The 11,369-nt window shown below is 43.2% G+C and overlaps 1 pseudogene; it reads left to right on the top strand.

Annotated features, from left to right (window-relative positions):
• Positions 1-877: 877 nt before the first annotated feature.
• On the top strand, positions 878-10,833 carry LOC132531929 (formin-binding protein 1-like; annotated as a pseudogene).
• The last annotated feature ends 536 nt before the right edge of the window (positions 10,834-11,369 follow it).

Below are 11,369 nucleotides of genomic sequence, written 5' to 3'. Positions count from 1 at the left end.
TACTTCTCAGATGATGGCATTCCATTTTATGCTTGGCTTTGGCTTGACATTTATTTTGCCTGTATGGACTGAATGTGTCTGGTCCACCTCTACCAGAAGAGGGCGAGAAGGTTGGGCGGTACAGTCTGGTTTATGAGTGGTCGAGAGAGAATGGAATGAGGAGGCAGAGGTAAGTCTGGCTTGAGGTGCCAGCGGGAAGACCCAATAGTGTTCCAGGGGCACTGTTACCAGAAGCGCTCTGGGACCACCCACGGGCCAACTCCTTTCTTACATGAGAGGGCCTCTTGGACCTCCGGGCTCCTCCCAGGACGCTGCATCCCAGAGACCCGTCGGACCTCCCTCTGGAGCGCTCCATCCTGCTAGGTCCAGGGCCAGGGTAGCGTTGACAGGCGACGTCCGTACCCCTCGGTCTTTCCCTCCGGGCCTGTGCGCCATTCGCCTGGACAAAGCTTGAGCGCGCGCTTCCGGACTCGGGAGAACATCCGGGTCATTTACAAACTAAAGCACACAAGAGGCCACGGTGGGCAGTGGGTGGAGCGATCTTAGTGCGGATCTACCCGGAGCGGGGCGGGGGGGCCGTGGGGGAGACCCAGCAGGACGCGGGCGGCGCGCCCGCCGCGGGGAGCCTCTAACCGCCCCTGCGCCCGGACTGCGGGACCGAGCTCGGGGATCCGTTCGACTTAGGAAAACACAAGCAGTGAGGAGTTGGTATTCTTGAGAAATACATCACATTTGTCAGGTAAACGACAGACTGAACTCAGCTTTACAAAGCAACTCAGGAATCTTTTGAAGAAATACCAACCTAAAAAGAACTGGAAGGAGGAAGAATACAAGTATATTCGTCATGTAAAGCGTTCCTTCCCACCCTGTGAGCGAAATGAGCGGTCACGCTGGGCAACCATGCATTTACCTTGGAGAACTTGACCTCACAGGTCACCGTGGAGTTAGCGGGCTGTGTTCAAGACCAGAGCAGGAGTGGATATCGCACTTTTCGTGATGCACAAAAGAGAGCCACCGATAGACACTTGCTGGAAGCAACGTAAATCAAGTAAACGACGGTGTGTGTGAGATTCCAAAAGACTGATAGAACACAGCAGTATTTTGGAGAAAAAAAAAATCACGCTGACATGAGTGTTTAAAAGGTAGGTGTTGAAAAGGCACACCAACAAACTCAAAAGTGTCACCAATAGCAGAGGACAGCAAAGAAGACTACTTACCAAGTCTTCAATAAACTGGACCAGGACCTGCATGAATATTACCATCCTCATATATCCAACATCCTTCAGAAAATACAAGAGATGGAAGAAAGAAGGACAGTGAGAATTGGAGGATCAATGAAGACATGCAGATGTTGATCAACAGGCAATAGTAATCAGTGGGAAATGCTTGGATACCATAGTTAAGTCAGCTGAATCAATGATCAGATAAATGTCATAGTTGGTAACAGAAACTTTCAAGTCAGAGTTTGAGCCTCCTGGAGACATCTGAGGAAGACACTCAGCCAATGAAGTGTACTGTGTCTGATCATCGTGTTTACAATTCCAGAGTAGACAAAACAGAGGTCAAATCTGATAGCAAATCCAAAGGGAAGTTATGGCTGTTCATAAAAATAAATGTTTCCCACACAGTAAAGGGTACTCATTGCTTCAATGAGTTCATGATCTTCAAACCCCAAATTCACTTTAAAAACCTAAAGCATGGTGGGGAGGGGGAGGGCAACACCAGAGGGTTTCAGCAATCTTTCATCTCAACAAAGAAGGAAAAAAGTATATAAAGAAAGTCAATGAATTAAATAAAGAAATCCAGATGGAAATGGATCAGAGATGGTATAACAAAGATGAAGAGTGACTGTCTAATGAATCCTCAAATGGGAGATCCAGCCAGTTTGGGTCACAAATTAACTATATATATATATATATATATATATATATATATATATATATATATATGTGTGTATATATATATGGAGAGAGAGAGAGTTTCATATACATATATACATATACGTAGGAAAACTGTGACGAGAGGCCCAGAACCTTGAAGTCTGGCTAGCTGAGGTTGAAGGCAGGCTCTCAGCACCAAGTGAAGAGGCCTGACAACAGAGTGTAATGCATAAAAATCTCAGTCCCAAATAACTGTGCACAAGACTGGAAGAATACAGACACCAGTTACACAGAGGAGCAAAGTCAGGAGAGTGAGGTGCAGGTCTGGTCATGACTTTTAATAATAAATTCGATGACAAGGAACATATTCCCCCCCACAGGGACTTGTATAATTCTCTACATATTTGAAGGTCAGAATGAAGGAATTCTTTCAGCAGTTGAAGCAGAAACATTGTATATTATAGAGGAAAATGAAGGTGATTCTGCATTTGGAGAAATGAAGATGAAAAGGGTTATATTCATACTTTATTTGTCAAAGTCTATTTGGACAAAAATGCCAAAGGTGCTAAGATGTATACAGGCATACCTTGGAGACATTGCAAGTTTGGTTCCAGACCACTGCAATAAAGCGAATATGATAATAAAGTCACACGAATTTCTCTGGTTTCCCAGTGCATATAAAAGTTATGTTTATGGGGCTTCCCTGGTGGCGCAGTGGTTGAGAGTCCGCCTGCCGATGCAGGGGACACGGGTTTGTGCCCCGGTCCGGGAAGATCCCACGTGCCGCGGAGCGGCTGGGCCCGTGAGCCATGGCCGCTGAGCCTGCGCGTCCGGAGCCTGTGCCCCGCAATGGGAGAGGCCACAACAGTGAGAGGCCCGCGTACCGCACAAATGAAAAAAAAAAGTTATGTTTACGTTATACTATAGTAAGTGTGCAATAGCATTATGTCTGAAAGAACAACATATATAACTTAATTTTTTTTGGCTGCCCTGCATGGGATGTGGGATCTTAGTTCCCCAACCAGGGCTCGAACCCCCACCCCCTGCCTTGGAAGCGCAGAGTCTTAACCACTGGACCGCCAGGGAAGTCCCACACCTTTTGTTTTTTGTTTCCTCCATGAAAGTCTTGAACCCCTCAAAGTCACCTGTGAGGGTTGGGATCAACTTCTTCCAAACTCCCGTTAATATTGATATTTTGACCTCTTCCCATGAATCATGAATGTTCTTAATGGCATCTAGAATGGTGAATCCTTTCCAATTCAGAGGGTTTTAACTGACTTCGCCCAGATCCATCAGAGGAATCACTATCTATGGCAGCTATAGCCTTACAAAATGTAATCCTCTTTTTCTATCTGAATTTTAATTTTAATAGATATTACCAGGTTTCTCTTGTTTAGTTAAAATCAACTATGCCTAACAAAATCCAAAATGCATTTCTTAAGTACTAACACTTAAGAGTCAAAATTACCCCTTGATCCATGGACTGCAGAATGGATGTTGTGTTAGCAGGCATGAAAAAAGCATTAATCTCATTGTACATCTCCATCAGAGTTCTTGGGTGACCACGTGCATTGTCAATGAATAATAATATTTTGAAAGGAATCTATTTTTTTTAATAGCAGTTGATTTCAACAGTGGGCCTAAAATATTCAGGAAACCATGTAGTAAGTAGCTGTGCTGTCATCCAGGCTTTATTGTTCCATTTGCAGAGCACAGGCAGAGTAGATCTAGCATAATTCTTAAGGACCCTAGGATTTTCAGAATGGTAAATGAACATTGGTTTCACCATAAAGCCACCAGATGCATTAGCCCCCAGCAAGAGAGCTCTGAAACTAGGCATTGATTTCTCCTCTCTAGCTATGGAAGTCCTAAATGGCATCTTCTTCCAATATAAGACTGTTTCATTTACATTGAAAATCTGTTGTTTGGTGTAGCCACCTTCATGAATTATCTTAGCTAGATCTGGATAACTTGCTGTAGCTTCTACATCAGCACTTGCTGCTTCCCCTTGCACTTTTATATTATGGAGATGATTTCTTTCCTTAAACCTCCTGAACCAACCTCTGCTAGCTTCAAACTTTTCTTCTGCAGCTTCCTCACTTCTCTCAGCGTTCATAGAATTGAAGACGGTTAGGGCCTTGCTCTGGATTAGGCTTTGGCTTAAGGGAATGTTGTGGCTGGTTTGATCTTCTATCCAGACCACTGAAAGTTTCTCCATATCAGAATAAGTATGTTTCACTTTCTTATCATTTGTGTGTTCACTGGAGTAGCACTTTCAATTTCCTTCAAGAACTTTGCCTTTGCATTCACAACTTGGCTAACTGGCACAAGAGGCCCAGCCTTCAGCCTGTCTTGGGTTTTGACATGTCTTCCTCACTAAACTTAATCATTTCTAGCTTTTGATTTAAAGTGAGAAATGTGTGACTCTGCCTTTCACTTGAACACTTAGAAGCCACCGGAGGGTTATTAACTGGTCTAATTTCAATATTGTTGTGTCTCGGAATAGGGAGGCCCAAGGAGAGGGAGAGAGACAGGGAACAGCTGGTAGGTGGAGCAGTCAGAAGATACACAACATTTAGTTTTTTTACTTTGCTGTCTTAAATGGGTGCAGTTTGTGGCTCCCCAAAGCAATTACAATAGTAACATCAACTCAGCCATAAAAAAGAATGAAATAATGTCATTTGCAGCAACATGGGTGGATCTAGAGATTGTCATACTGAGTGAAGTAAGTCAGAAAACCAAATATCATATGATATCGCTTATATGTGGAATCTAAAAAAAAGTGTACAAATGAACTTATTTACAAAACAGAAGTAGAGTAACGGATGTAGAAAACAAACTTATGGTTACCAGGAGGGAAAGGGGGGAGGGATAAATTGGGAGATTGTGATGGAAATACACATACTACTATATAAAATAGATAACTAATAAGGACATACTGTACAGCACAGGGAACTCTTCTCAATACTCTGTAATGACCTATATTGGAAAAGAATTTTTAAAAGAGTGGATATATGTATATCTATAACTGATTCACTTTGCTGCACAGCAGAAGCTAACACAATATTTTAAATCAACTATAGTCCCAATAAAAATTTTTAAACAATAGTAACATCAAGGATCACAGTGATCACAGGTCAGCATAACAAATATTGTAATAATGAAAAAATTTGAAATATTGCAACAACTACTAAAATGTGACACAGAGACACAAAGTGAGCAAATGCTGTTAGGAAAATCGTGCCTATAGATTTTCTCAATGCAGGGTTGCCACAAACCTTCAATTTGCTAATAATGCAGTATCTGTGAAGCACAATGAAGTGAAGAGAGATAAAACAAGGTATGCCTGTATTTAATATTACTTTAAAAACTTAAAATAAAAACACCTCAACAACACTGGAGTTTGTTGAAACACAGTTGTTTCTACCCACAACTGTGACTATTACAGGAAGTTCTTCAAAATACTGGATAGTTGGATAGCACCACAATACATATTTTTATACAGCCATATAGTGAGCTTTTAGGCATCATACCCCGAATTTTCCTTGACTTTCCTTTCCTTGAGTTTTGACTTAGTCAAGTTTCTCCTGCTAAGTTGAAGTTTTACATTCAAAGCTGCCAACTACCAATTTACAACTTACAATATTTGAAATCTGATAAACATTTCTTCCTTAGGCAACATCTATAAATAACAAAAAATTTGGACTCTACCTTCTAACCATTATTTCTGAATCAAAAAGCACAGCATCTTGGGGGTGCTTCTACTCTCTCCTGATCTCTTCTTTTAATTAATTAATTTATTTATTTATTTTGGCTGCGTTGGGTCTTAGTTGCTGCGCGTGGGCTTTTCTCTAGTTGTGGTGAGCGGGGGCTACTTTTCATTGTGGTGCGCGCGGGCTTCTCATTGCCGGGGTTTCTCTAGCTGTGGATCACGGGCTCTAGGCACGCGGGCTTCAGTAGTTGTGGCTCGCGGGCTCTAGAGTGCAGGCTCAGTAGTTGTGGCGCACCGGTTTAGTTGCTCCGCAGCATGTGGGATCTTCCGGGACCAGGGCTCGAACCCGTGTCCTCTGCATTGGCAGGCGGATTCTCAACCACTGTGCCACCAGGGAAGCCCTGATCTCTTCTTTATATACAGTGTCTGCCACAGATTGAAGCATATGCTAATGTTACATTTTGTAACTTAATAAATTGAACTATGCTAGTTTGTTAAACTTTACCACTATTCACTTAGAGGAAATCATGAACAAAATAAAATCTCACCCTACTTGAGTAAAGAAGTAAATAAGAAAATACTTATATTGGTACTAAACGCTTAAATGTGGTTAAGATCATGGCTAGTTCATCATGATTATCCCAGCCTGTCTATTTGATCCCAAACCACTAATTGAAATCTATAAAAGTTTGGTCAATTAACCTGTTGATTTTTACATACGGCACCAGCTGAGCTCTCCACCAACTGCAGATCAGATATTCTAGTGCTGTACAGACACACTTACATGAAAACAGCACATGTCCACTTCTCAGTCACCTAGGTTCTGTTTCAGCTGGAGGTTTGGTGGCAGGAGAAGCTGTGTTCAGCTCACACTTCCCCAGGCCGGGCTATAATTTGAATGCAGTGTGGTGATAACTACAGACATACACAGACTAAGAGCGCAGCACACTGTTTCCAAAGGGTAGATTTTTAAATCATTCCCATCTTTAAGATCTAAATTTTTAGTTACTGAAATTTTTAAAAAGTAGTAAATGTAAGGGCCCACTTCAGAAAATGTGATTAACTTTAGCCAGAATAAAATAAACATTTCTCACCATCTTTAAAGAAATCTGGCCTCATAGGATTTGCATTCTTAAATTGGCACTGAAGCGGGAGGATGGATAGTGAAACTGGTCACACGCATAGTCAGCCGCCAAATCGAGTGTTTGATTATGCTCAATAAAGACCCAGCTATAAATGGGTCAGAAGGAAGGTGTCAGGTTGAGACATACCCTTTTTTTTTTTGGCTTTGAAAAATATTTATTCATGTCTTTCCTACATTTAGATAGGAAAATTAGCTTCTTGCCTCTACTTTATGGGCTCATTTCATAAGCTCATATCAGAGGATCAGAAAATGGCAGGAGGGACTCATACTTGTTGCTCTGGATGGCCTGTGTTTCAAGGTAAGTTAGCTGCAGTCAGCTTACATTTTACACTGGCTACCAAAGTGAGATATAGCGGACTGTACTTAATGACAGCCCAACTTACAACTACATATATAATTTTTAAAATTTTATAATTAAAATTTCTTTTGCATTATTATGCCTTTACTGACATGATATTGATAAAGCCACCTGTCTTGATCCAGACCTCTTCAGGGGATTGTTTCCTTCAGTTCTCCTTTTCAAGTATTGCATCAAGAAAATCAGCTGACCCTTAAATGAGGGAGGTTTGTTTTAATGAGCCGTAATGCTCATTAAACTAGTGGACTAACTGCTTCTGGCATTTAACCAAATGAATGGGAGACCAAAGGTATTATAATCTGACCTTCTTATGTCAGATTATGAGCTCACTTCCAAATTGTTAACTACCAGAAAAAGCCTAGAATAGGCCAAGTCAACATTAGTTTTTAAAAAGCCTGCCTTGAAAAACATCCTGTTTTTTGAAGTTTTTTTATTCTTTAGGATTGTGCAGATTTGATTCAGAAAATAGCTCGATTTGTTTGTATAGAGCAAGTGTGCATAAACTTATGATCATTAATTTAAGCCATTGCCTCCACACCAAAAACAGATGGAGATATGGGACATTGACTAGAGTTCAAGATATTTTGTAGCTGCAGTTCCTTTAGTCAGTGCCTGAAGTATTAGGAAAGGTATTGAACAATTTCCAAAGCATCAGGAATTTCCTTTTCCACCCAAGATATTCTTTTCTTCCAACAGTTCTCTGTTAAATAAAAGAAGAAAAATCTCAGCCTGATTATAAAGTTTTCTTCTTTTATTTTACAGGTTAATAATAACACACTTATGATAGGGACAGAGTGAAGGGACAAAGTAGGTGATTAAATAGTTAATCCCACTAGGAGACTGTAAGTAGAAAAAAAAAGTATGGGAGACCCCTGTAAGTTAATGATCACTGAAGAAGGCAGGCTTGCTTAGCAACAAAACCATGCAACAGAAGCATGAGACATGCCCCCAAATAATAAAACAATGGTGAACTGAGACCCACATCCTGCCCAGTGAGGTCAGTAAGTTAATGATTCCTAGGACATGCTCCTCTGAGCATATTAAAAACAAAAATACAGGGAAAAGATGACATTATACTGAAACCTGAGATGATTTACCATACTTTAGTATATGTTACTGTCTTTTTGCCCATTTCCATTGTGCCATGACAGTCCCAGTTTGACCATGACCATGTAGGGACAAGAAAACTCCCCCGCGTAACATGGAGGAGGAACTGATGACAGAAGCTTGACATCTACTGAAGAATGAGGAAGAAGGTGGTCTTCTTTCTCTCCCCGCTTTTCCTTTGATTATAAAAATGTAGCCCGCCTAGCTTTCGGCGCAGCACTCCCTTGCCTGCCTGCTTGTACCCCTCACAAGGGTCCTAGTCTAATAAACTCTTTCCTTACCTGTCATTCTGCCTCTCACTGAATTCTTTCTGCGTGGAGACAGAAGAACCTATGCTCTACTAAGCCCCGAAGCGTGTTCTGCAGTTTCACTTACAGGTTAATAATGTGTGTGTTGAAGTCTTTCCTCCCTAACCTTGTTTATAAATCTACCAAACCTCACCCCAAAAAATGCATTTCTTTAAACTCCTCCTGTTTGGGTGAAGCTGTTACTTCCTGAGGTCCAAAACTCAGGGCACTTGTTTTCTTTTTAATAATGCTAGGGCACTTTTTCGGTGTGGTGTCTAACATGTGATTAATGTTTGCCAAAATGTTTAGAATAACTTTCAATTGGCCAACTGGATTATGCCTCCTTTTGTGGTTTTGTTTTTGTTTTTAAAAGTGCTTTCAATCAAACACATCTATAATTCGCCGCACAGAATATACTGCTGTTTAAAGAGTCACCAAAAACAAGGAAATTATGAGAAACTGTTTTGAGGGAGAGGGGAGCCTAAGGCGACTGTACGACTAAAAGTAATGTGGTGCTGTGGAGGGGATACCTGGGTAAGACATTATGGAAAACGATGGAAATGTGACTAAACTTTGGGCTTTAATTTGTAATACTGTATCAGTATCGGGGTTAACTAACAAATGTACCATAATAATGTAAGCTGTTAATAATAGGGGAAACTGGGGTACAGAGGAACTCTCCATACTATCTCATTTTTTTCTGTAAATCTAAAGCTGTTCTAAAAACACTTATATTCAATATAAACTGTTCTAAAAACTGCTTATAAAAAACAAAAACCTAAAGTGATTACCTGAACTTCAGTTGTTTTAACTTTTTACTCTTTTATCCATTTGTTTAGCTGATTATTCTGCTCCCTAACGACCTTTTTATTTTCATAACTGCCGGAGAGGCTGCCTGCTGGATGAGACACATGAGACTACTATAGACACTTGGGTTCTGAATAAACTGTGTTTGAATAAAGGTCAACATGATTGTTTGTTTTTATTCTTATTCTAAAAGAAATGAAACCATCTGGCACCTTTTACTTGTACCCTCTTATCTGCCTCTTTTATAAGTATTATATTTTCCTCAAAAAATTAAAGTGCATAAATGTTCTTTTAAATTCACAGTGTGCAGTGGTTGGGAATCCGCCTGCCAACGTAGGGGACACATGTTCGAGCCCTGGACCAGGAAGATCCCACATGCCGCGGAGCAACTAAGCCCGTGCGCCACAACTACTGAGCCTGCGCTCTAGAGCCCGGGAGCCACAACTACTGAAGCCCGCGCGCCTAGAGTCCGTGCTCCGCAACGAGAGAAGCCACAGCAATGAGAAGCCCGCGCAGCGCAAAGAAGAGTAGCCCTGACTCGCTGCAACTAGAGAAAGCCAAGCCCGCGCGCGGCAACGAAGACCCAATGCAGCCGAAAATAAATAATTAATTTTAAAAAATAAATCCACAGTGTCAGGGTATTTTACCGCAGCCTAAGAGCTCACTTCCGTGAAATGAGGTGCCTAACGGCAGACTTCACCCCCACAACAAATGCAAATAAAAAGGCGTCCAAAGCGTGGCTCGGCGGGCGAGCAGCAGAGACCCCGCCGGCTGGGCGAGGGGCGCCGGGAGCCCCGCAGAGGTTGGGGTGGAGGGAGCTGGGTCTTCGGCGGCGCGGAGCCGTGGCCACGGACCCCAGCCCGAGTCTCCGCCGCGCGCCGGCCGGCGTGTCTGAGTCGTCGCAAGGAAGCGCAGGGCGGGAAGGCGGCCGGCTCTGCTCCCCCGAGACCGTCGCGGCTGGTGGAGGCCCTGCTCTTTGGCCTGGATCCCGGGGCGGATCCCGCCCAGGGCAGCGTGCCCTCGGCCCAGGTTAGGTCGGAGCTGCACCTGGCTGGGGGGCGTCGCGCACTGCCACGCTTTACTCTGCGCAATTAGGGGCCTAGGGGTGGCTCCCCCTAGACGGTGGGGGCGGAGGTGAGCTGGCCACCTGCCCTCTGTGCAGCAGCTCCCTAGAGGGAAAAGGGGCTGGGCAGGGCAGGCCTCACCCGGCTGGGGGGCAGAGGTGAGGGGTCTAGGGTGGGGGGTGGGTCCCGACTCCTGGGCCACTAGGGAGTCTGTCTTAAACTTGGGCTCTGGAATCCACTCTCCCCACCCCTCGCTAGCTGGTCTCTTAGACCTGGCAGGGACCAGGTATGGGGATTTTTAAAATACCCGAGGTAGTTGTGACTTGCAGTAGGTTGAGAATCGCTGTCTTTATTTCCTAGTGTTGACTTTCTCTTAACTTGGACTTGCCACTGCCCCTCATGACAGCTCCCAGGCCGGTTTTTTTTCAACTTCCGCTTCTCCTTGACTGATTCTCTCTGTATTTCCAGATTTGAACCAGATTTGTTTTCCCAGAGCTTTCCACCAACCATTATCTGTCCTTTGGTCATTTACCCTTTCCAGTTTGGATTCCCATGAAAGGAAACTGAATCTATTGATCCCCTGCCACTGCCATTGTCTGGGTGGGGCTTTGTGGCCCTAATCCCCTCCCAGGTTGCAGGCCAGCTTGTCCCACAACTGCTAGTTGGGTGCTCTAATCAGGGGTGAGAGGGGCACCACAGGAACCCATGGAACAAAACAGGCCTGGGACCCGGCAGTGTCTCTTACTTAGGTTGACTTGCCTAGCTAGCAATCACCTACCCTAGGACACTTTGGATTTTCCACTGGAAAACTGCACACTGTCTTCAAAAGGACCCTTGACTCAGAAAATGTCTCAGGTTAATTCAGCAGTTTCCGTAAGTAGCACTTAAACTCTAGGAGTTGGCTGTATCAGATGCAATGTATATACTGTGGCTGCTAACATGAAACAATTTCTTCTTATTCAGTCAACTAAAAAAGAAACCCAGTCATTCCTCTCCCAACTTGCCTTCTA

This window comes from Lagenorhynchus albirostris, chromosome 13 (assembly GCF_949774975.1).
Source record: "Lagenorhynchus albirostris chromosome 13, mLagAlb1.1, whole genome shotgun sequence".
In the NCBI taxonomy this organism is placed as follows: domain Eukaryota; kingdom Metazoa; phylum Chordata; class Mammalia; order Artiodactyla; family Delphinidae; genus Lagenorhynchus; species Lagenorhynchus albirostris.
This window is presented reverse-complemented; position numbering and strand designations above follow the sequence as displayed.